The 25345-nt window shown below is 44.9% G+C and overlaps 1 long non-coding RNA gene across 2 annotated transcripts in view; it reads right to left on the bottom strand.

The window, feature by feature from the left end:
• The window catches only part of LOC308475414, a 105293-nt gene continuing 79948 nt past the window's right edge, over positions 1 to 25345 (bottom strand). Inside the window, exons 3-4 of one of the 2 annotated variants that reach the window (XR_013985166.1) lie at positions 2639 to 3131; positions 1 to 603 (exon numbers count right to left, since the gene is read on the bottom strand). This is a non-coding gene — a long non-coding RNA (uncharacterized lncRNA). Of the gene's footprint in view, positions 604 to 2580; positions 3132 to 25345 lie in introns of those variants that run through there. The other variant, XR_013985167.1, reaches the window with a different exon arrangement.

The raw sequence follows: 25345 nt of genomic DNA, 5'->3' as shown, positions 1-25345 counted from the left end.
TTTAGTCGTTTAGTCGTGTCCGACTCTTTGTGACCCCCTGGACCAAAGCATGCCAGGCACTCCTGTCTTCCACTGCCTCCCCCAGTTTGCTCAAACTCATGCTGGCAGCTTCGAGAACACTGTCCAACCATCTCGTCCTCTGTCGTCCCCTTCTCCTTGTGCCCTCCATCTTTCCCAACGTCAGGGTCTTTTTCAGGGAGTCTTCTCTTCTCATGAGGTGGCCAAAGTACTGGAGCCTCAGCTTCAGGATCTGTCCTTCCAGTGAGCACTCAGGGCTGATTTCCTTAAGAATGGATCGGTTTGATCTTCTTGCAGTCCATGGGACTCTCAAAAGTCTCCTCCAGCACCATAATTCAAAAGCATCCATTCTTCGGCGATTTTTATTTTATTTTATATTTTATTTTATTTTTTGTTAAATATGAAAAAGAGGCCTTATGAAAATTCACCAGCATTTTAGTGCAAACTGTATACAGACGTTTGTATTACTCTGCAAGCAATCTTCCCTAATACATTTTAAAATCTTGTTTTCACACATACTTGCATTTTTATACACACACTTCACTGCAGGATAGACTTTTCTGTCCACATTACTTGCCTGGAGAACTGCATTGCAAAATTCAGAGAAGTGCGAGTTTTGAAGCACAGCCGTGTTTCAATTCTCATATTATTTCAGACACAGACTTACCAAGCTAAACACTGACCATTTATAAAAATAATAGCAGATTTGAATTCCTCACGCCCCAAAACATATTTTTAAGACCCCTCAATGAAGAAATTTGCAAAAATTAAGTTTCATACCCCCCTAAAATGGCATGCTAGTAATGACTCGTGAGTGGCCTACCTTGCAGAAACAAAATAATTTTTGCAATTTCACAATGCTGCAGAATTTAGCATCCACTAGCGGAACATGGGTGCAGAATTTAGAATTCTGTAAAGCAACACAAATCTTTCAGAACTCAGAGCAGATACAGCATTAGTAAGGGAGTTGAATCTTCTGTTTTTAATGACTGATGTTTTAATGTATTTTTAATCATTTGTTGGAAGCTGCCCAGAGTGGGCAGGGTAGAAATAAGCTATTATTATTGTTTGTTTGTTTGTTGTTGTTGTTGCTATACTTCTTTATCCAAAGTGTTCAATATCCTTTTTGTTTAACAAATAGAATTGGGGTAGGTAGGTGGGTGTATGTTGTGGATGAAAAGAATGGATTTTTATTTTCTTTAGAAAATGATCTCACCTAACTGTAAACGTCCCCCAATAGTCGCTCGTAGATAAATCACTGGTGCTTATTTTATTAGTGGTTTTAAATACAATAGCAGCATTTTTATGATTTGGCCCTCGACTCCATTCCCTGCCCTGACACAGCACCTCTCCATTGGAGTTGGCTGCGGCCGTCAAACAAGGCTGGATCCCATTACAAACGCAGGAAAGGAAGAACACCTTACGAAAGCGAAGGGAAAAGAAGAAGAAATTTGTTTGTTGCAGAGAATCCAGCCGCTTAAGAGCCCTTAAAAGAAACCTTGTGTGCGTTCCAACTTGTCGGCTGAGAACAACCCGAAACTATTCCATCTGTGCTGAGGCATAGAAATGCCTTATCTGTTTGGCCCCGGATCAGAGACTCGACAATCTGGCTAAGAAGGGCTGGCAGATCTGGTGAGACAGCCAGGTGGAACGTGCTTGCTATTTAATTAAAAGGGCTGGCCTTAGAAGTGAAGAGATTCTGTAGAAATGGCTGGTCCTGATTGCTTTGCTTAGCATGGATTTCCCCAACCTGGTTCCTACCAGATGTAGGAAGAATGTAAGGACAGAAGGAGAGCCCTTTTGGATCAGAACAAACTCCCATCTGGCTAAGGTCTGCCCTCCATAGTTGGAGGCATCAGTGCTTCTGAATACCAGTTTAGCTTGCCGATCAGAAGGTCAGCGGTTCAAATCCCCGTGACAGGGTGAGCTCCTGTTGCTCTGTCCCAGCTCCTGCCAACCTAGCAGTTCGAAAGCACACCAGTGCAAGTAGATAAATAGATACCACTGTGGTGGGAAGGTAAACTGTGTTTCCACACACTCTGGCTTCTGTCTGTGGGATGGTTTACTTTAGCAGTTAGACAATCCCCTTTATAAGTTTATGCAGCGATCAGCTTGTTTCCACTGAGTTTCCATTAAGCACATGGATTGATAATATGGACAGATTAGCTACATATGAACGAATTGCATGTCGGCACAAAATACGATTGGATAAATATGAAGAAATCTGGAACGAATATTTAAGCGATAAGGCGGATAGTGGTGGGAAGTAGGGGGAGGAGAGAGAGATGAGGAAATATTGTTTAAAAAGGTGTAGTCATAGGTATATCAGTGTATTCAAATCCGAATTGTCAAATTGTGTTATTATTGTTTTTGCTGTATGTGTCTTTTGCAGTTGTTGTTTGTATCGAAAAAATGATTAAATAAAACAAAAACAACAATCCCCTTTATAAGTTTATGCAGCGATCAGCTTGTTGCTGACTCGTCTGAGTTCTACTAGCAAAGATGTCTTCCTGGTTAAAAATCCCTTTGAATCCCTCTTAAAGAGTACACACATAAATCTGATTCATGTTAATATAAAACTATTTTCCTCTCAGATTCATTCAGGTTTACAGAACCGTACCTGAAGGCAGGCTTAGGTTACATAACAAGCAAATGAACTATACCAGAGGGACGTTGGTCCTGAGGCGACTGCAACTGAGCAGTTATCTTTCAAAACTACCAGCAACTGACAAGCTGGTTGTCACAGCGACTGGTTAGAACATGGAGGCCGTTAGTCCTCTGTCGGAATGCTGCACTTGACGGCACCTTTACATCCCACACTGTCATGGTATTCCGTTGCGCCAGAAGTGGCTTAGTCCTGCTGGCCACACTACTAATTCAAAGTGTTGGTGTTGACCTTTAAAGCCCTAAACGGCCTCGGCCCAGTATACCTGAAGGAGCGTCTCCACCCCCATCGTTCTGCCCGGACGCTGAGGTCCAGCTCCGATGGCCTTCTGGCGGTTCCCTCATTGCGAGAAGCAAAGCTACAGGGAACCAGGCAGAGGGCCTTCTCGGTAGTGGCGCCCGCCCTGTGGAACGCCCTCCCATCAGATGTCAAAGCGATAAATAACTACCTGACATTTAGAAGGCATCTTAAGGCAGCCCTGTTCAGGGAAGCTTTTAATCTGTGATATTTTACTGTATTTTTTGTTTCTATGGAAGCCGCCCAGAGTGGATGGGGAAACCCAGCCAGATGGGCGGGGTACAAATAATAAATTATTATTATTATTATTATTATTACCTGGAAAGCTGTCTGTGGACAAACGCCGGCTCCCTCAGCCTGAAAGCGAGATGAGCGCCGCAACCGCATAGTCACCTTTGACTGGACTTAACCGTCCAGGGGTCCTTTACCTTTACCTTTTACACCTGTTCTGCCCTCCAAAGTTGGAGGCATCAGTGCTTCTCAATACCAGTTGCTGGAAACCACTGGAGGGGAGAGCGTTGCTCTTGTGCTCGTATCCTGTTTGGGAGTTTTTCACAAGCATCTGGGTGATCCCCATGAGAACAGAATGCTGGAGTAGATGGGCCATTAGCCTAATAATAATAATAATACCCCATCATCTGACTAAGTTGCCCCAGCCACTCTGGGAGGCTTCCAACATCAACATAATAAAACAAAACAAAACGCTTTCCTAGACAGGGTTGCCTTCAGATGTCTTCTAAAGCTTGTATCATTACATATCTCCTTGGCTCAGGGGTCACCATAATGCCATACTGTAAGGAGTGCGTGCAGGAGTTGGGCCCTGTGACCAGTAGGGCTTCGCAGGACTCGGGCCTTCCTAAATTTGTTCTGGAGAGGCAAGGTGCAGCCGCACAGGTGAGGTCGCTTAGTAACTCACTGCACCTGGTGGCAAGAGCTGGGAAGGGATATAAGGTCAGCATTTCCCTTCGGCTCTTTGCCACAGCAACACGTTCCCTGCCTTTGGCTTCTTGCTTCCTGATCCTCAGACCTCGACTTCTTGACTCCTTGCTTCTTGATCCTCAGACCCTTGACTTTGTGACTCCCTGCTTCCTGACCCTCGGACCCCTGGCTTCTGGACTCTCGTTCCTGCTCCCACCCCGCCATCTTGCCCCGGTCCCAAAGTCCTCAGCCGGGACTTTGATCGCCCGTAGACCAGACAGTGACACATACCCTCCAATATTTCTTCGATTAAAATAAGGATGTCGTAAGGAAAAGCGGGACATTCCGGGATCAAATAAAAAAACTGGGATGGCGTCTGTAAATCCAGGACTGTCCCTGGAAAATAGGGACACTTGGAGGGTCTGAAATGGGCCATTGCCCGGATCCTGCAGGATCTTCGTAGGTCCTTGTATTATGGTTAAAGTCCTCAAAGCACTGGTGTTGTTAACAGCTGCTTGAAGGTTTCTCTTTAACATTTTCTCCCCAACACACAGCTCTCCCTCCTCTTTGGAAGATAAGCTGCTGTACAGAGTCAAACTGTCAGTCCATCAACTAGCAGTGGCCAGAGGCTCAGGCAAATCTCTTCCCCAACCACATCAGGAACTGCTGGGGCTTGAAGCCAAGACCTTTTCCATGCAAGGCAGGTGCTTTCTCAATGAGCTGCAGCCATCCTCCTCGCTCCATCCGCCCTGTAGCCTGCAGTCTTGGCAAGGAGTCCCTCACAGGTTAGGCTCCGCGATCTGTAAACACTCAAGTAATTATAGCATTAAAACAAGAGACACAGATTATGGCGGTCCCGATAGCATCACTCTCACCTGGAGTAATGAGAAAGGGAGTTGGGGCTTTTGCGAGCGCAGCCACCATTATGAGCCTGAAGAGGTCTGCAGGTTTTGAAATCGCCTGCCTTGTCATCTTCGGGACAGCTCAGGATTATTAAAGAAAACAGTGCAAGAACGCAGGGAGCTGACTTCGTAACGCTGAGCCAGAACGTCGGTCTGTTTAGCTTAGTATTTGCTACTCTGAATGACAACCAGAGGCCTACGCCAGTGGCCAAAATTGTGGAAACATTTTGGGGAAAGTGTAGTTCTGAGGTTTGATGGCTCGTAACACCACTTATTTTGGAATAATGCCATAAAATTATATATCAGGGGAAAGATAATTTAATGAAGACTGTAATGCAACAAAGTTTGTTCAATTATCTGTATTCTATCAAAAGTTATAGCCAAATAACCAGAAAAAGAAAGCACAATTTGCTTAGGTTGATACGCAGTAGCTCCCCCCCCCCCCCCAGCTTGTTAAATGGCTTGGGATGCATATACCTAAAGGGGCAACTCTCCCGATACCAGTTTTTTTAGTTTTCTTTGCCCTCCCCTTAACAGCATTAAGAACATGGTCTGTTTGCTTCTAGGAGAATGGTGACGCAATGCCACTTCCTTTTATAAACTGTACACACAGGGGTAACTGTGCCCCTGAAGGACCAGGTGCGCAGCCTGGGAGTCATTTTGGACTCACAGGTGTCCATGGAGGCGCATGTCAATTCTGTGTCCAAGGTGGCTGTCTATCAGCTCCATCTGGTACGCAGGATGAGACCCTACCTGCCCGCAGAGTGTCTCTCCAGAGTGGTGCATGCTCTAGTTATCTCTCTCTTGGATTACTGCAATGCGCTCTATGTGGGGCCACCTTTGAAGGTGACACGGAAACTACAACTAATCCAGAAAGCGGCAGCTAGACTGGTGACAGGGAGCGGCCGCAGAGACCACATAACACCGGTCTTGAAAGACCTGCATTGGCTCCCAGTACATTTCCAAGCATAATTCAAAGTGTTGGTGCTGACCTTTAAAGCCCTAAATGGCCTCAGTCCAGTATATCTGAAGGAGCGTCTCCACCCCCATGGTTCTACCTGGATACTGAGGTCCAGCGCCAAGGGTCTTCTGGTGGTTCCCTCTCCGTGAGAAGCCAAGCTATAGGGAACCAGGCAGAGGACCTTCTTGGTGGTGGCGCCCGCCCTGTGGAACGCCCTCCCACCAGATGTCAAAGAGAACAAAAACCACCAGACTTTTAGAATACATCTGAAGGCAGCCCTGTTTAGGGAAGCTTTTAATGTTTGATGCATTACGGTATTTTAATATTTTGTTGGAAGCCGCCCAGAGAGGCTAGGGAGGCTGGGCGGTGTATTATTTATTTATTTATTTATTTATTCATTTATTCATTCATTCATTCATTCATTCATTCATTCCCTGTCCATCTGACTGGGTTGCCCCAGCCACTCTGGGCAGCTGCCAACATATATAAAATAATTAAACATTAAAAAGCTTTCCTATACAGTGGTACCTCGGGTTACAGATGGGCGGGGTATAAATTATTATTATTATTATTATTATTATTATTATTACTATTACTATTACTATTACTATTACTACTATTAGTCACATACACACAAGTGTAGCTGCCTGGTCTCCTTGTTGCTCACCTCCTTCCACTGGCCAGTTCACCTCCAGAATGGAAGGAGACCACCCAGTGCTGACAACCACAGCTGTTGGCCCCTGCGTTCTGCCAGGGAAGAGGGAGTGGACCGCCTTTATATCAGCACAGATGCCATGTGCTTTTGTGACATCACAGGCAGTCCATAGCCAATGGCAACAGCTGAGGAGGCATCACCATAACCACCTGGTTAAGTCCAGTCAAAGGTGACTATGGGGTTGCGGCACACATCTCGCTTTCAGGCTGAGGGAGCCAGAGTTTGTCCACAGACAGCTTTCTAGGTAATGTGGCCAGCAGGACGAAACCACTTCTGGCACAACGGGACACCATGACGGAAACCAGAGCGCATGGAAACGCTGTTTACCTTCCCGCCGCAGCAGTACCTATTTATCTACTTGCACTGGCTTGCTTTCAAACAGCTAGGTTGGCAGGAGCTGGAACAGAGCAATGGGAGCTCACCGCATTGCGGGGATTCGAACCGCCAACCTTCTGATTGGCAGGCCCAAGAGGCTCAGTGGTTTAGACCACATTATCATGTTAAGTGTCCGTGTTAAGTGTATTGGTACCAAGGAAGGACACACTATATTTTGGAAGGAGTATTTTTCAGCCCAGTGGCTGCATTCCTTTGTGTCCTCATGAGAAGCAGTATGACTTTCTCCCAATATGCACATTTGTATATGTCATATCCAAGGCCATGTCAAGCATATCCGGTTCAATGGTGCCCCCCCCCCCCCGTTTCCCAGAATTATCAACCATTTCCCAAGCCTCTGCAGTGGCTAGCTCTCCTCCCGTGGAGGCTTGGGAGGCAAGCTGCATGCCCACCAGCCATATGGTTGATGGAGTGCAGCTGGCGGGCATGCAGGAGGGAAAGGGGAGGCTGCCAGCATAGCCGCGCAGCTCCCCCACTCGCTGGGGCGCCCCTGAGAGCCTGGCACCCTGGCACAACTCACCAGTAAACCCAATGGGAAAGACAGCTCTGGTCATATCACAGCAAAGCAATTTCCATCTTGGATGATTTTTTAAGAATTATATGCAGTTTTATGCACGCTATACCTCCGCATATGCATCTTTGGGATAGCTCAGTCAGTAGAGAAGGAGATTGCTTGTCTCAGGGTCAAGTTCCACATTGGGCGAATGATCCCTGCATTGCAGGGGTTTGGACTAGATGTCTCTTATGGTCCCTTCCAACTCTTTAATTCTATGTTTTCTTGGCTGGATAACTACACCACAAAATTCAGGGAAGTGCAAATTTTGAAGGATGGTTGTGTTTCAGTCTGCGCATTGTTCCCGGCAGCGTAAATTATGTAGGTTCACCTTTAAACGTGAACTGAATTGAGTTCCTCCCCCATCCCTACCAACAATAAAGATCTCTTGGCCACTTTGCAGTGATTACTTACATATCAGGTTAGTGTCATTCCCGCTGCCTTGCCTTTCCAGATCCAAACAGGAATGTTTATTGTTCTGCCTCTCAAGAGCAGAGCTAAGGGCAGCTAAAAATACCCTCTGATTTCTTTCTATATTTATGTGATGTTGTTTACACGGGCTCTTACAAGCAGGAACTGGTAAATGGTTGCAAGAGGGAGGTGTGGAGAGGCTCCAAATAAAGGCAAGTTTGAGCTTGCCTTCCCGCACAGAGAAGATAGCAGAGTGCGTTGAAATATATGCAGCCAGGGCATATTGTCAACACACAACAGGCCTGGGTTTCTGGCAGTTCGTGTCCATTTCTTTAAAAGTATACAAGGACTCAATGCAGGCAAAAGCAAAGTCGTGCTTGTGACCTTCCCGCATTTTGAGCACCAATCAAAGATTCTTGCATCGGCGGTATAATCGCAGCCCAGAGATAGATCACACATTAGCAGTTAGGTATCTAGGTACTTTCCCAGTAGTGATGTATGGAAGTGAGAGCTGGACCATAAAGAAGGCTGATTGCCGAAGAATTGATGCTTTTGAATTCTGGTGCTGGAGGAGACTCTTGAGAGTCCCATGGACTGCAAGAAGATCAAACACATCCATTCTGAAGGAAATCAGCCCTCAGTACTCACTGGAAGGACAGATCGTGAAGCTGAGGCTCCAGCACTTTGGCCACCTCATGAGAAGAGAAGACTCCCTGGAAAAGACCCTGATGTTGGGAAAGATGGAGGGCACAAGGAGAAGGGGACGACAGAGGACGAGATGGTGGGACAGTGTTCTCGAAGCTACCAGCATGAGTTTGACCAAACTGCGGGAGGCAGTGGAAGACAGGAGTGCCTAGCGTGCTCTGGTCCATGGGGTCACGAAGAGTTGGACACAACTAAACAACTAAACAACTAAACAACTAAACAACTATCTATGCAAATGGGATGCAGGTGGCGCTGTGGGTTAAACCACAGAGCCTAGGACTTGCCGATCAGAAGGTCGGCGGTTTGAATCTCCGTGATGGGATGAGCTCCCATTGCTCGGACCCTGCTCCTGCCAACCTAGCAGTTCGAAAGCACGTCAAAGTGCAAGTAGATAAATAGGTACCGCTCCGGTTCGCCAGAAGCGGCTTAGTCATCTGGCCACATGACCCGGAAGCTGTACGCTGGCTCCCTCAGCCAATAAGGCAAGATGAGCGCCGCAACGCCAGAGTCGGTCACGACTGGACCTAATGGTCAGGGGTCCCTTTACCTATCTATGCAAAGCGCAGGTGTCAATCAGAAATGAAATATCATGATTTTGAATGAGGATAGATTATGTGTGCTGTGGGAAAAGTGGAGGGAGAAATGTTCCCTTAATAGAAGAGTTTGGGGCATCCAATGAAGGTGAACAACGCTGGAAGATTTAGGGTAATGAAAGAAAGCGCTTTTCCACACAGCGCAGAGTTAAACGATGGCATTCGCTCCCACAAGATTTAGTGATGACCACCAACATGGAGGACTTGAAAAGAGGATTAGACAAATTCATGGAGGACAAGTTGATGAATGCCTACTAGCCGGGATGGAAATGTTCTGCTTCCAGTGCATACCTTCCAACATTCCTCAGATGAAAACAGGGATATGGCTCACTCCCCACCAAGTTTTGTCTTCCACCCTTGCAGAACATTTCTTATCAAAAGAAGGGACACAGCACACAAACTCTTCACCTCTGCTCTTTGGTAGATTTACGAAAAGAAAAACACACACCAATACATAAATTTTAGAATGGGGCAAGATTAGATGCACATATTGTAGTTGGGTTAAAGACTACTGGGAAATGATACGCAATGAATTGAAAAGGCTGTTCAAAATAACTTTAATTTAAAAAAAACCCAGAAGATTTTCTTTTGGGAATTATAGGGACAGAACTACCAAAATTGTATAGAAATTTATTTATGTGTGCTTCTACAGAAGCAAGAATGTTACTTGCCCCAAAGAAGAATGGCAACCTAAGTTGACAGAATATGTGTAGCTTGCAGACTTAACATACAGAATAAGAGAACAAGAACATACGTTTAGAGAAGATTGGAAAACGTTTATTGAATATATGGGAAATAACTGTATACAGCTGAAAATGCTGGCAGCATTAAGATAAATCCAACAGTGTAAATAAGTTTTGACAGATGTAATAATGGAATACTTAATGGCATAGTTTCTGTAAAATATGCAGGGATTTATGATATGTAAAATGAACCATAGAAAGAGAAGAAGGGGAGTCATTGATATCTTATGCAAAAATGAGGTTACTGAGTTGTACCACCCTCCATATTCTCCCCATCTGGTCCCACCGGATTTCTTTCTTTTTCCAAAACTGAAATCTGCACTGAAAGGGCACAGATTTTCCAACATTTCACACTTCCAAGCTGCTGTGACGAGGGAACGGAAAGCAGTACGAAAAAAGGACTTCTCCAGAAGTTTCTAACAGTCCTACGAATGTTGTCAACAGTGCATTGTATCAGAGGGGGCCTACTTTGAAGGCCTGCAAGGTACGTATGTTCGAATATTTCTCTCTGTCCGATTTCTGTGGCCATTCACCGAACTTTCCGGCCACACCTTGTACGAACGCATTAGTGACAATAACACATAAGACTGAATTGGATTAGGAGGAATTGCAACAAAAATAAAAATGTGTCCTTTGCAAAATGCACATCATTTGCACATGTATATTATATGAAATGCAGAGGAAATGCATGTGATTTGGTTTTTTTTTAGGAGAACATATTTTTTTTCATTAAAAAATCGCAAACTGATGTGGTGGAAATGTGGTAAAATGAATTCAAGTTTGGAAAGGTGCAAAACGGAGAGAAATCGAAAGGGACAGGTCCGTTTCTCTTTGTGTGGGAATTTCCTTTGATTCTCCCCTTTGCAGGCTGCAGAACCTGCTGCCTCCAATTTCACCTCCTCTTGCAAAACCCATCATCATCATCAACTCGTCCTCTCCCGCAGAACGTGCAACATGATCACAGTAATCTCTTGCTCTCTCCCTGTACCCTTTCGAGTTCTGTTATAATCTTTCTGTGCGCGAAACAACCTCTGATTTATACCAGCACCGGAGCCCTGAAGCCTTTCTCTCCCCCCCCCACCCCCCCTTTTAATTCTGCACCTGCATTGTACGGCTAAAGGCTTCGGGGATTGCAATAACTCTCCCCAATCTCTTTCCCAGGCAGTGCGGTGCGCAGCTCAATCCCACTTTAGGTGAGATTTCCTCTTCTGCTCCTTAACAAAAAATAAATAAAAATGGCTTCGAGTGATGTTAGAAGCCATCAGTTAGCCAGATGCTGAAATGAATAGGTTGGAAATCCTACCAAAATGTTTGTGATACGCTCTGTCTCTTTGCTTAGCACATGCAATAGTGGAATCTTTGCTTTCATGCCTATTAACCATGTACCGTATTTTTTGCTCTATAAGACTCACTTTTTCCCTCCTAAAAAGTAAGGGGAAATGTGTGTGCGCCTTATGGAGCGAATGCAGGCTGCACAGCTATCCCAGAAGCCAGAACAGCAAGAGGGATTGCTGCTTTCACTGCACAGCGATCCCTCTTGCTGTTCTGGCTTCTGAGATTCAGAATATTTTTTCCCTTGTTTTCCTCATCCAAAAACTAGGTGCGTCTTGTGGTCTGGTGCATCTTATAGAGCGAAAAATACGGTAATTTCTGCTTCAGCTTGAAGCAGGTGACGCAGCCGGCTGCACTTCCATACCAGTCATAGAAGAGTTGGAAGGGGTAGGGTTGCTGGAATTTCCTGGACATATACAGAATACCGCAGTCAGCAGCAGTGTCCAGGCAGAAATCAGGAAAACCGTCCGGGGAAATCTGGCATCCCATGTATGGCAACCCATGTTGTCAGTGTTGCCTTTGCCGATTTGCCATAAAATTGTGAATTTACAAAAAACAACAACCCAGCAACTTTGAGCAAAACTTTTTTAAAAAGCTCAACTGCTGTCCAGAGTCCAGTGTCCGGCTTGATAACACAGTGAGCGTAGTTAATTAAAAAGGATGGTTTATTGTGAAAATAAACAGATAGCTCTGGGCGGCTTTACACAGCCTTCTCCACTACAGTGGTACCTCAGGTTAAGTACCTAATTCATTCCGGAGGTCCGTACTTAACCTGAAACTGTTCTTAACCTGAAGCACCACTTTAGCTAATGGGGCCTCCTGCTGCCGCTGCACCACCAGAGCACAATTTCTGTTCTCATCCTGAAGCAAAGTTCTTAACCTGAAGCACTATTTCTGGGTTAGCGGAGTCTGTAACCTGAAGAAGAAGAAGAAGAAGAAGAAGAGGAGGAGGAGGAGGAGGAGTTTGGATTTGATATCCCGCTTTATCACTACCCAAAGGAGTCTCAAAGCGGCTAACATTCTCCTTTCCCTTCCCTTCCCCACAACAAACACTTTGTGAGGTGAGTGGGGCTGAGAGACTTCAAAGAAGTGTGACTGGCCCAAGGTCACCCAGCAGCTGCATGTGGAGGAGCGGCGACGTGAACCCGATTCAGGCCGGTTCACCAGATTACGAGACTACCACTCTTAACCACTACACCACACTGGCTCTCTGAAGCGTATGTAACCTGAAGCGCTTGTAACCTGAGGTACCACTGTATCAATTAAGATGACCCTTCTGAAGACTGCTTCCGGCAAGACCAGAAGTAATGGAACTTTTGCTTCATACTTCTTTTGTTTTGCTTCCTATCTTGCAGCCCTCCTATTCATAGAGACCTTGGACTGAGTGGGTCAGCTCCCTCCTCTTCCCCATTCTCTGAGAGGCTGTCTCTCAACTCTTTCCCGTAACCAAACAATTTAACCCCTGTGTAGCAAACAATAGTCAGTAATATCCAAGGCAACACGATGACCAAATACAATGATATGATATCAATATACACTCTTTATATAATATGAAAGTCAGCAGTGACTACATAACTTTATGACCACTGCTCCATAGCAATTGTTGTTATACTTTTCCGTTCACCATATAGATGGGTTTATGAAGCCTTTCTGTATCCTTCTGCTGTGCTGAAGAAGAATTCCACGAAAAGGTGGGTATATCCGGAATCGCTGTTCACAACGTCTGTTTGCGAACTACTTTGGCAGCGTTGGACGCCATAAGCAAAGCTTTACAGCCTGTTTTCACCAGATAAGAATCTGATAAATTGCTTCTTTCAGAGACTTGCATAGTCTTCAAAGACTTTCAGAGTGTATATTGATATTGTATCATTGTATGTGGTCATCGTGTTGCCTTGGATATTACTGACCATTCTTAACTCTTTCCCGCCTGTTTGCGCTTCCAACGAGCTTTGACTGTGTTCTAGTTTGCTCTCAGCCATTCCCTTATCAGCTGACATTCCAAGGGGTGGGGGAATTGGCACTAGCTGGTGCTCATCCTGAATGGCAATTAACCCTCTTTGTTCCTGGCTGCTTTCTTCAGTTGGCAGCAACCCTTGCCTGGGAGCTGGATCATTCATGGCAACCACTTTTCTGTCTGGATTTTCACTGCTCGAAATGTGCCAACCCTACCCAAGAGTCATCTAGTCCAACCCTCTGCAATGCAGGAATCTCAGCTAAAGCATCCATGACAGATGGCCGTCCAGCTTCTGCTTAAAAACCTCCAAGGAAGGAGAGTCCATCACCTCCTGAGGGAGTCTGTCAAAAAGCTCCCGCTGTCAGAAAGTTCTTCCTGACGTTGAGTTGGAATCTCTTTTCTTGTAACTTGAAGCCATTGGTTCGAATCCTACCCTCCAGAGCAGGAGAAAACAAGCTTGCTCCGTCTTCCATGTAACAGCCCTTGAGATATTTGAAGATGGCTCTCGTATCTCCTCTCAGTCTCCTCTTCTCCAGGCTAAACACACCCAGCTCCTTCGACCTTTCCTCATAGGGCTTGGTTTCCAGACCCTGGATCATCTTGGTTGCCCTCCTCCGCACGCGTAGCCATTTAGGATGCATTCAGATGCATTAGTTTTTCCTGATTACGATGCTAACACCTCTGTTCAGTTTCCTGCTCCATGGATTTCCTCATAGCCCTTTCTACCATGAAGGTATCCAATCTGATTTAGCCATCCGATATGGTTGCAATCTCCGCCCCCCGCAGAAGCACGTTCCATACTTATACTTTGTGCTGTGTGAAGAAAGGCTTTCTTTATCTGTCCTGAATCTTCCAACACCCGTCGGTTTCTAGTGTTGCGAGACAAGGAGGAAAACTTTTCTCTACCATAAATAATTTTATAAACCTCTATTGTATCACCGTTGGCTCACCTTTCCTCTAAAGTCTCAAATGCTGCGGCTGTTCTTCATACGGCAGTTGCTCCATCCCCTTGACTTGATCATTTTGGTTTTCCTTTTCCAAACATTTCCCAACTTTGCAATATCCTTTTTGAGGTGAGGCGACGCCAACCGCAAAGAGTATTCGAAAAGCGGTCTCGTCATAGATTTCTACAACAGTATTACGACGCCAGCAGTTTTATTTTCGATTCCCTTCCTCGTAATCCCTAGCACGGAATTTGCCTTTTTCTGCCAAACACAGGTTCAACCTCTTCCCCAAGCCATTTACTATAGCGGAAGACCATTTATTTCAATGGGCCTACTCTGAGTATGGTTTTATTGGAGTTCACCGTACTCCACCGTACTCCACCGTACTTGGATAGGCTGAATTAGACAGCCTATCCGAAAAATTAAAGAACAAACAAGGAAAGAATTTATTTCAAAATGGGAAGCATTTAAAATATATTTGAAAATTAATAATGCTGATTTAAAATCTGTAGAGGCATTTGAATAATACCAGCAATATCATTCACTAGTTATATGATATAACAAACAGTCATACCTTGGGCTACAGACACTTCGAGTTGCGCAATTTCGGGTTGCGCACCGCGCCAAACCCGGAAGTACTGGAACTGGTTACTTCCGGGTTTCGGCACTTGCACAGAAGTGCTAAATCGCACTTTGTGCATGTGCAGAAGCACCGAATCACAATCCACACGTGCACACATGCGGCGCTGCGGGTTGCGAACTCTGTGAGTTGCAAACGTGCTTCCCGCATGGATCACGTTCGCAACCCAAGCGTCCACTGTATTCTGAAGTGATTTGAGATGATAGCAATAACATGTATTGGCAGCAAAGAATGGCAATTAGATTTATGGAGTACAGTGGTACCTCGGGTTAAGTACTTAATTTGTTCCGGAGGTCCATTCTTAACCTGAAACTGTTCTTAACCTGAAGCACCACTTTAGCTAATAGGGTCTTCCGCTGCCGCTGCGCCGCCGGAGCACGATTTCTGTTCTCATCCTGAAGCAAAGTTCTTAACCTGAAGCACTATTTCTGGGTTAGCGGAGTCTGTAACCTGAAGTGTATGTAACCCGAGGTACCACTGTAGATGAAAAGTCGGATTTAAAAGGAAGAGACCATTACAGTTTATGGATTATGAAATTTATATTAATTCTTTATGTAATGTGCGACTGAGGATATTCTTAATGTGGTGTAATTTGTCTTTTTGTTGTTGTTATGTGTTGAGCAAATAAAATATTATTTTTTTAAAAAGAAGGATATATAAGAGCCAAGCAAATGTAATCTCTTCTGCGCCCCTTCGCCTTCTGCAAATGGAAGTGCATTTTGCAGGGAGAGAGTCGTTTTTGGTAGAAGAGAGTTCAAAATGGATAAGGGAGGAAATAACCATCTATGCTGGCAGAGGACCAGAAAATTCCTTGGGCTTCCTGGAAGCCATTAACACCCTCTCCCATATGCTATATCTTGACATTCCAGCGCTGGCTTTTACTGAGGTGGCCACAAGACAACAGCTGCATGTCCATCCAGCTGTCTTCCAGGTAGGGTAATGTTCGCACCCTTTTATGTGGTGCTGCAGTGCAGACGCTTGGAACTTTTCATGCCTCGCAAGCAGAGCCTTCAACATCGACTTCCGTAACATCCTGGTATCGAAATGAGAACTAAACTAAATGTCTCCGTGCTCTTCCAGTTTTGCCCTGAACTGTGGCGGAGCTTCAAGTTTAAGCCATGGCCAAGTCCAAGAACAAGGCTTGGGGCTAAGACTCGGTTTGCCGCCAGGCAAAGATGTGATATGGATGGCACGGAGAGGGATGCGATGGGCCGAGTTCATGCCGATCATTAAGAACAGAGCGGTGATCGAGGGCCCTCCAGACGCTTTGGTGATACAGCTCGGCGAAAACGATCTTGCTTATCGTAAAACCATCGATATGCAATGGAATCTATTCAGTGACTTTGAGGAACTACTCACTTCTTACCCCAGCACTAGCATTCTGTGGTCTTCCTTACTAGAAAGGCGCACGTGGAGAGATTGTCGCTCCCCTGCTGCGGTGAATAGAGCCCGAAAGATCTTGCAATGTACTGTGGCACGTAGAGTGGCGGCTCTGGGGGGACGGGTCATTGACCACCCCGAGATCCAGTACACCAAGGTGGCCCTCTACAGAGATGATGGCGTACATCTTTCCGATGCGGGAAATGATGTTTGGTTGAGCGATATTATATCAGGGATTAGGGATTGGTTACAGGTTTGAGGGTATTGGCGGCGAGCTTGGGCTCGAGTGGCGGTTAGGCGTTGGTAGGGGTACTGTCCTATTGTTATGCAAATGAAGCGGGGAAGGAGCGCCATCACCTTCCCCCAAGCAAGGGTAGTCTGGTAAAGGATTCTGGGGGGCGTGGCCTTGTCCTAAGCCTAGGGAGGTGTGGGCCCACGGCACGCCCCTACGCGGTGACGCCCGGGGGAGGTCCTAGTTGACGTGCCTCAGCAGGACTCCTCCCTCTGGTGATTAACCCTTCCGGCCTCTAGCCGGTTAGTAGTTAGGACCAATGCCTAAGCCAATACCGCTCAATTCCTGTAATCAATAAAGTTGTGGCCTAATTTGACCCATTAACCTGAATTCTTGTGTCCGTGTCTTTATTTCTTCGGGGGGAGGCGGGAACTCGCCACGCAAGCAGAGCTTTCTGCCTTCAACATCGACTTCCGTAACATCCTGGTATCGAAATGAGAACTAAACTAAATGTCTCCGTGCTCTTTCGGTTTTGCCCTGAACTGTGGCGGAGCTTCAAGTTTAAGCCATGGCCAAGTCCAAGAACCACGCCACACACAACCAGTCTCGCACATAGCTGTCAACTTTTCCCTTTTCTTGCTAGGAATCCTATTCGAAATAAGGGAATTTCCCTTTAAAAAAGGGAAACATTGACAGCTATGGTCTTGCAAGCGGCACAGAAATGGCATTAAGAAACCCAGATCAAATAAATATGAATCTCTGAAGGGGGTTGATCCCAAGTTCCTATGGAACACACGTTTTGCAAAGAAACACAACAAGAAAGGGCAGAAGAAAATGTGGACCAACAATGCTAAGAATGCCAAGTGCTATGTAAATAACTTTGTCTTTTTTATTATTTCTTTGTTTCTTATCTTTGCTACTTCTTTATTTTTTATTTCTTTATAAATTTTATATTTTATATAATTTTCTTTTTTTTTACCTGTTAAGAGGACATAATGTTTGTATAGACATGTAAATTTTTTAATCAATAAAGAATATTAATTCACTAAAAAAGAAAAGAAAAGAAAGAAGAATGCCAAGTAACTAGTTTGCCTCCAGATGGCAAAAGGGACTGACTTGCTTGGCAAATGACCAGCAGTTGTTTTCTTCTTTTCACTCAAGGCGTTTTGTATAAATAAAATTGAGTGCAAAATGTGAAACAAAACAAAAACAAAAAAAACCTTAATGTTTCCATCCATATTTTATAACTCTTGCCACCCGCGCCAGATCTGCAGCACTGCCAAGTTGGAGGCTTGTAAAACTCAGCAATTAGCAGGCCCTTCTGCCCCCAGGATCCTAGGAATATGCCCAAAGAGGCATAAAAGGTAAAGTAAAGGGACCCCTGAACATTAGGTCCAGTCGCGGACGACTCTGGGGTTGCGGCGCTCATCTCGCTTTACTGGCCGAGGGAGCCGGCGTACAGCTTCCGGGTCATGTGGCCAGCATGACTAAGCCGCTTCTGGCGAACCAGAGCAGCGCACGGAAACGCCGTTTACCTTCCCGCCGGAGTGGTACCTATTTATCTACTTGTACTTTGACGTGCTTTCGAACTGCTAGGTTGGCAGGAGCTGGGACTGAGCAACGGGAGCTCACCCCGTTGCGGGGATTCGAACCACCAACCTTCTGATCGGCAACTCCTAGGCTCTGTGGTTTAACCCACAGCGCCACCCACGTCCCACCAAAGAGGCATACCTCTCAATTATTTCACCTTCGCTTACTGCAGGTAGCAGTAACAAACACGAAGCTGCTTGGTCACCTTCAGCCCAGTGCTCACAGTGTGAACCCAGTTCCTGTTAGCACCCTGAGCTCTAACCCTACACCCTTACTGTTTCATCAGCCTGCCATTACATCCTGCTTCGCTTAGGGCAGTGGTGGCCAAACTCGGCCCACCAGATGCTTTGGGACAACAACAACAACAACAACAACAACAATAATAATGATTTATTATTTATACCCCGCCCATCTGACTGGGCTTCCCCAGCCACTCTGGGCAGCTTCCAACAAAATATTAAAATACAGTAATGCATCAAACATTAAAAGCTTCCCTAAACAGGGCTGCCTTCAGATGTCTTCTAAAAGTCTGGTAGATGTTGTTCTCTTTGACATCTGGTGGGAGGGCATTCCACAGGGCGGGTGCCACTACCGAGAAGGACCTCTTCCTGGTTCCCTGTAACCTCACTTCTCGCAGTGAGGGAGCCGCCAGAAGGCCCTCGGAGCTGGACCTCTGTGTCCGGGTAGAACGATGTGGGTGATGTACTGAGTTGAATAGGATCCAAAATGCAGCAGTCTGATTGGTCCTAGAACAATAGGATTCAGAATGCAGCAGTCTCATTGGTCCTAGAACAATGCAGCCACCCAATCCAGCTCCAGGTGGAAGTGAATCCACAACCTGATTGGCTTACAGGAGAATCCCAGAATTAGCCAATCACGTGCAGCCCATTGTGTAAATAATGTATATAAAGCAGATATTGTGGGGGAACTTTCATTCCTCCTCACCACTATGAGCTGAATAAAGAGCATGAAATCCACTCTCGACTCCAAGTATATTTCACTTCCAAGGCATGGAGAAGAGAGAGAGAGAGAGAGAGAGAGAAGAGAGGTAAACTGCAGAGGACATTTATGTGTGTGTGCAGGCCTCACATTGGGAATCTAACGCTGTGCTTGTGTACTTGAAACGAAAGCAAACATTACGCCCACAAATGGCATCCCTCTGGTGTGCTTACTCACCCAAATGAGAGGTGCCCCCGGCTGCTCAGAGGAGGCGGTGGTGGCTGCCATATGCCCTCCATTCAAGAAGGATGAGTAATGGCATGCCCAAACTCAAGCCACCCTGAACGCTTCCATAAAAGAACCGATCTGCATTCGCCTGCGTGGAGCTCTTTATTTTCACAAGTGTTTAGCTCGCTGCGAGAATTCGGTTCTGTTTATTTATTTATTTGCTTCAGTTCCGAACTAGATAAACTAACAGGAAGGATTCGAAATCTGCGGAACCAAAAATTCACAAAAGACCGGTGTAAATTTACAGACTATTTGAAAAGTAATTGTGCTGATCAGACTATTTTTGGAGGTTTGCAAGAAGTTTTGTGAGGTGAACTATTGGAACTATTGCAAAAATGGATAAAGGGGAAGATGGTTAGTTAAGATAATTAAAGGCAATATGAATTTAAGAAATGCATAAGAAGTGGTTAAAACGGTGGATCATCAGAGGTGCTGATGGAAGTCCAAAAAAAGATTGTATAAGTGGTGAAGTTTTGTGGTATGTATTATAATTTATATGTTAAAATTAATAAAAAATATTATTATATTTATTTGCTTCGGTTCCGGATGCACGCGAGAAAAACCAAGCACCTCCTCTGCTCCTGGGACAAGATGCAGAAAGGAAGCGCAAGGCTGAACCCCATGAGCCGATTCTGGCTTTCATTGAGAATCTCAGCCATCTCTCTCCCCCTGATTCAACCGTTGTATAACACCTCTGGACCCTGGCCCAGAAAATGTGTGGTTTCTAAATGAAATATAGAAAGGGATGTGTGTGCATGTAATAACTTTTGTGCCAGCTAATTCCTCTGAAATGTAGGTGGCCCAAGAAATTGGCCTCGTCCCCATTTCATACTTTTAAAATGACTTGACGCTGGTATATATATATATAAATTCTGTGCGAACTTAAAGGCGTTTAAGTAGCAACTCCGAAAGGGCATGTCAACAACCCCTTAGCTGCTAATACCCGTTCGTGATAATAAAAGGACCGAGCCAGGAATAGTTGGCTGCCAGAAGCCAGCATTTCAAGTAGTACCCAAAAAAAATAAAAGGGGGCAGGTTGGTTTTGCAGTCCTTTGAAGGATTTTGGTGGAGGTGCTTTAAAAAAAAAAGAAAAGAAAAAGGTAGGAGGCCATAAAGGAAATTTGAAAATGGGCATGTAGATTGTAACGTATTTTAACATTTCCTGTGCAAGAGTTTAAACTTGGTTAACGATTAATTCTTATTTTTCCAATAAGCATTTAAATGGTAATGTCTTGGAGGTAAATATGATCATCAAAGGTTTCGTCTCTCATTGGAGGGAAGTAGGAACGGGAGGAATGGGAAGCTTGTAGAAGTTTTGTATTTTAATTAAAAAAAAAAAGCTCGTTTTTATGAGTGCATGCCTGTCAATGAGAATACTTCTCACAATTGCTAATTATGTCTTGTAATAGGGGTGGACCAGGTGAATTTTGATGAGCTTGCTGGTTCCAATTTGTACACACAAGATTAAACCCTAAATGACTTGTGAGTCCCAAATATCCACATCAACCTGCCTGTGCTCTAAAATCAGCAAGTCAGGCCTATCTGGTGTTCCTTCCTCAGTTTTCTTCTTCTTTGGCGATCACTCATAGCCGTGTAAGATTGTCTTCCATAAACACAGTTTTGACAGTGAGTCCGTAAGTGACTGTGGAGGCCAATTCTGGATCCACGTGTCCTTCCACAGTGGGGACATTGGTTTCTGGGTGGGAGTTGATCGCAATGAGGGTTTGCCAAGCGTGCCTTCCTCTTCCCACGTTTCTCCCTTGCGTCCTGAGTTCAAGCGTCTTCAAAGTCCATGACACCTTTGGGAAAGGCTGTTCTCCAACTGGAGCGCTCGCAGGCCAGTGTTTCCCAGTTGTCAGTGTTTATACTATATATTTTTTAGATTTGCCTTGAGAGAGTCTTTGAACCTCTTTTGTTGACCCATCAGCATTACGCTTTTCATTTTTAAGTTCGGAATAGAGTAGTTGCTTTGGAAGACGATCATCAGGCATCCACACAACATGACCAGTCCAACGAAACTGATGTTGGCATTGCTTCAACACTGCTGATTTTTGCTTCTTCCAGTACACTAGCATTAGTTTGCCTGTCTTCCTAAGTGATGTGTAAACTTTTTTGGAGACACCACTGATGGAATCTTTCGAGGAGTCAGAGATGATGTTTATAAGTGGTCCACAAGGCCCACCTGGTGGTCCCTCCTCAGTACTAAATATATGGCATGGGCCCCCAGAAAGGGCCTTTTCAGTGGTGGCTCTCAATATGTGAAGCTCACTCCCTATCGAAGTGTGTCTGGCCCAGCCCCTCTATTGTTTCCTGGCTGGAAAGCTTAAAGCCCACCAACGCCACCACATGGGAGATAGATTGTAGAAAAGGAAATATGAACTGGCCCCTCCTTGTAGCTTGACCAATCATGGCTAGGAGTGGCTGGGAGCTAGGTGGAGTCATAGATCTAAAAAAAGCATAGACTCGCACACACTGGCCAGCTTCCATTTTGACTTGAAATGTTCATTTGGGGCAGGGGTCAACAACCTTTTTCAGCCGTGGGCTGGTCCACCATCCCTCAGACCATGTGGTGGGCTGGACTATATTGGGGGAGGGGGGGAATGAACGAATTCCTATGCCCCACAAATAACCCAGAGATGCATTTTAAATAAAAGCACACATTCTACTCATGTAAAAACATGCTGACTCCCTGACCATCCGTGGGCCGGATTGAGAAGGTGATTGGGCCGCATCTGGCCCTGGGCCTTAGGTTGCCTACTCCTGGTTTGGGGCTTCTCAGAAGTATGTAAAAGCAAGAAACGGGTGGGAGGACTATGGCCCGCATTAACACCCATCTGAGAGGTGCTGGAACTGCGTTCTGGCGTTCCCTGGCTGAAGAAAAGCACTGAGAAGAATCAACCATACCTGTAGGACCTGCGGTCAGACCCTCACAGGGACATGTCCCCAAGAAACCAAACACCTCCTACAGGACCTCAGTGGTGCAGAAAGTTCATCAAACTGGAGACGGTGAAATGGAAGAGGGTTGCCCACCTTCAGACCAGAGGTCCTTTGAGAATCTAAAGCTACCTAAAAGGGGTGGAGCCTGAGAGAGGTCATCTGGGGAAGGAGGCTCAAACCTGCTCTCAGCTTTGGTGGGAGCAACTTGTTCACTTGGAGCTGTCTGTGGTCCTGAAACGTCTGCAAGGCATCAGACCTCACACCCACTTTCCACCTGAAACCATGCATCAACTAATCTGGTACACCCAGGCGCCTGGACGAAGCCATCAAGTGAGCAAGCAAGCCAGCAGGCAACAGGAGCCAACTGGCTCAAGTGGCAGGTGGTTGGGGCAGCCCTGAAGCTGTTTCTCCTGAGACCTCTTCCTGTTGGAAGATGGGACATTTGTCCTGCATATAGTCAGTAGTGCTTAGTTTGTTTTTTGGTTGTTACTTTGTTAATGTTGTTAATATTGTTTTGTGGATTATGAGTGCTCTAAAGCTCTGTGAAATCTATTCTAATCATCTAATCTAATCTGATTTTTCTTGTGGTTGCTCTGTTTAATCTATTTTTTTTGTTAATAATGTTTTACAGAAGGTGGTTGCTTTATTGATGATTTGTTAATTATTTTATATAATTTAAGTTGCAATGGTGATGTTCTATGTATCGTAATTACTTATTGCATGTAAACCACTTTGTGGCACATGTGAGTGAAAAACAGCATAGAAATATAAAAAATGAAATGAAGTAAAATATACCCACTAGTAATCACTACCTCTCAGCCTATCCTACCTTATAAGGTCGTTGTGAAGAGATAGCGGGAAGGGGAGGACCATTTACGCTGCCTCAAGCTTCTTAGAAGAAAAGGCATGTATATATGTTGTAGACAGTGCCGGATGTAGGTATAAGCTAAACAAGCTATAGCTTAGGGCCCCACTCTCTTGGGGGCCCCAAAAAACTTAAAGGAAGAAAAACTGGATGTACATTTCCAAAATATAAGATAAAAAAACAAATAAAATAAAATCTACATACGGCAACAGTGTTTTGTGTTGCATAGGCTCCTACGATGTAAGTCATGGGCCCCGCCTGCTAGCCGGCTCCCTCAAATATCACTGGTTTGCTCATTATCAGTCTTTGTAAATTGTGTTTCTAAAGGAACTTTTGTTATTGCCAAATGCCAATGTGTTTGCATTATTAAGTTTGTTGTGAATAAAAAATCATTTTAAGTTAGAGCTTAATAATCATTTCACTATTAATATACTTCTTCTTAATTATATTTCACTATTAATATACTTCTTAATTGTATTTCAGTTCAACAATTACTTTGATAAAATACATGTTTTGTTATGTGCAAATGGCTTGAGATACCTATTAGGTCCATAAATATACCGTATAGCAATACAAAAAACAGCGACATTTTGTTGTTGACAAAGGACAGCTGGACATATAAAGTGACCCATTACCTTCAGCAGCTTAGGGCCTCATCAAACCTAAATCTGGCCCTACTTGTAGATAAATAGAGATCCCATTTTGAAATCCAACTTCTGTGCCCAGTTCTAAACACCTTTGGGGTGTTTTCGTCTTTTCAGATTCCATCGCTTCCCAGTCAACTAATCTGTTCTCTTCTCATTAAAGCCTAAGATCTCAAGTTCTCATTTTTGTGGTCAAGTTGTCTCTCAGTGTACACTCAAACCCTGGAGGTGATAATTTAATATAATTTTGACGATCCTCCCTGTAATTATGTGCGTGTGTGTATGTGTGTGAAGTCCCCGGTTCTCTTGATGGAGGTTGCAAAGTCATTAACGAGCAATTAAGTGAATGCACTTAGGCCTGACAGATGACATCCAAGGATGCCAGAAATGATTGCACCTTGTTTTTCTTTTCTTTTCTTTTACCCCGTGACATTTTAATAACAGAATTCAAGCTATCTCAGATGAAATCTGGGATTATTTTCCACATCAAACACGATTCAATGGTGCAGAAATTATAATGGGCTTTCGACAGCTGCAAAGATGGTTTGACAGGAGCATGCATGTCGTTTTCATGCTACAGTATTTTATGTTTGCGTCCCAATTTTTTAGTGCAAAACAAAACAAAACAAGCAAGCAAGCAAACAAACAAAAAAACCAGCCGCACAATTTCTCTGTAAATGGCCTTTCCCTGGTCAGTTTGGACAGAGGAAGAGCAATATACCATCTGCCTGCCCTCACAACTTCCAACTTATCTCAACCAGTGAGAGTTTCCATGTTCTAAGAGTCGTGTGGCAAAGGGGGGCAGCTTGAGCATATCCCTCTGCCCCCACAGTGCCCTGGGGAGGGCGAGAGTCAGATAATTGTGTGCATTGGATTTCCAGGGAGCATGTAGTGGTTTGGTCTGCACATGCCCAGAGGCATCTTTTACCGTCACATTTAAAGCATTTTAAACCCACATCTTTAGAAATGGCGCTGTGGGTTAAACCACAGAGCCTAGGACTTGCTGATCAGAAGGTCGGCAGTTTGAATCCCCGCGACGGGGGAGCTCCCGTTGCTCAGTCCCTGCTCCTGCCAACCTAGCAGTTTGAAAGCACCTCAAAGTGCAAGTAGATAAATAGGTACCGCTCCAGCGGGAAGGTAAACGGCATTTCCGTGCGCTGGTTCGCCAGAAGCAGCTTAGTCATGCTGGCCACATGACCCGGAAGCTGTATGCCGGCTCCCTCGGCCAATAAAGCCAGATGAGCGCCGCAACCCCAGAGTTGGCCACGACTGGACCTAATGGTCAGGGGTCCCTTTACCTTTAGAAATGTCCTAGTTCCCAGTGGCAGAAGTTACTGATTCTCTGCTTCACGAAGCAAAGGAGGCCCCATGCCTCTGAAAACTAGCTGGCCACAAAAGGAAGAAGAAGAAGAAGAAGAAGAAGAAGAAGAAGAAGAAGAAGAAGAAGAAGATAATAATAATAATAATAATAATAATAATAATAATAATAATAATATGTACCCCGCCCTCCCCGGCCACAGCCGGGCTCAGAACTTCTAACATTATATATATAACTACAGTATACATAAAAACAGGCATCAATTGATTAAAATATATCTTAAAATTAATTCAGACAAATTAAAATCTGGACAAATGGCCGTTATCAGGTTAAAACTGAGAGCGGTTAATACTTGCCAGAACCAACTGTTTTCAAGGATCATATAAGGACCTGTGAAGAGGCTGGAAG

Source organism: Podarcis pityusensis (genome assembly GCF_964106645.2).
Source record: "Podarcis pityusensis genome assembly, chromosome: 4".
Classification (NCBI taxonomy): Eukaryota; Metazoa; Chordata; class Lepidosauria; order Squamata; family Lacertidae; genus Podarcis; species Podarcis pityusensis.
This window is presented reverse-complemented; position numbering and strand designations above follow the sequence as displayed.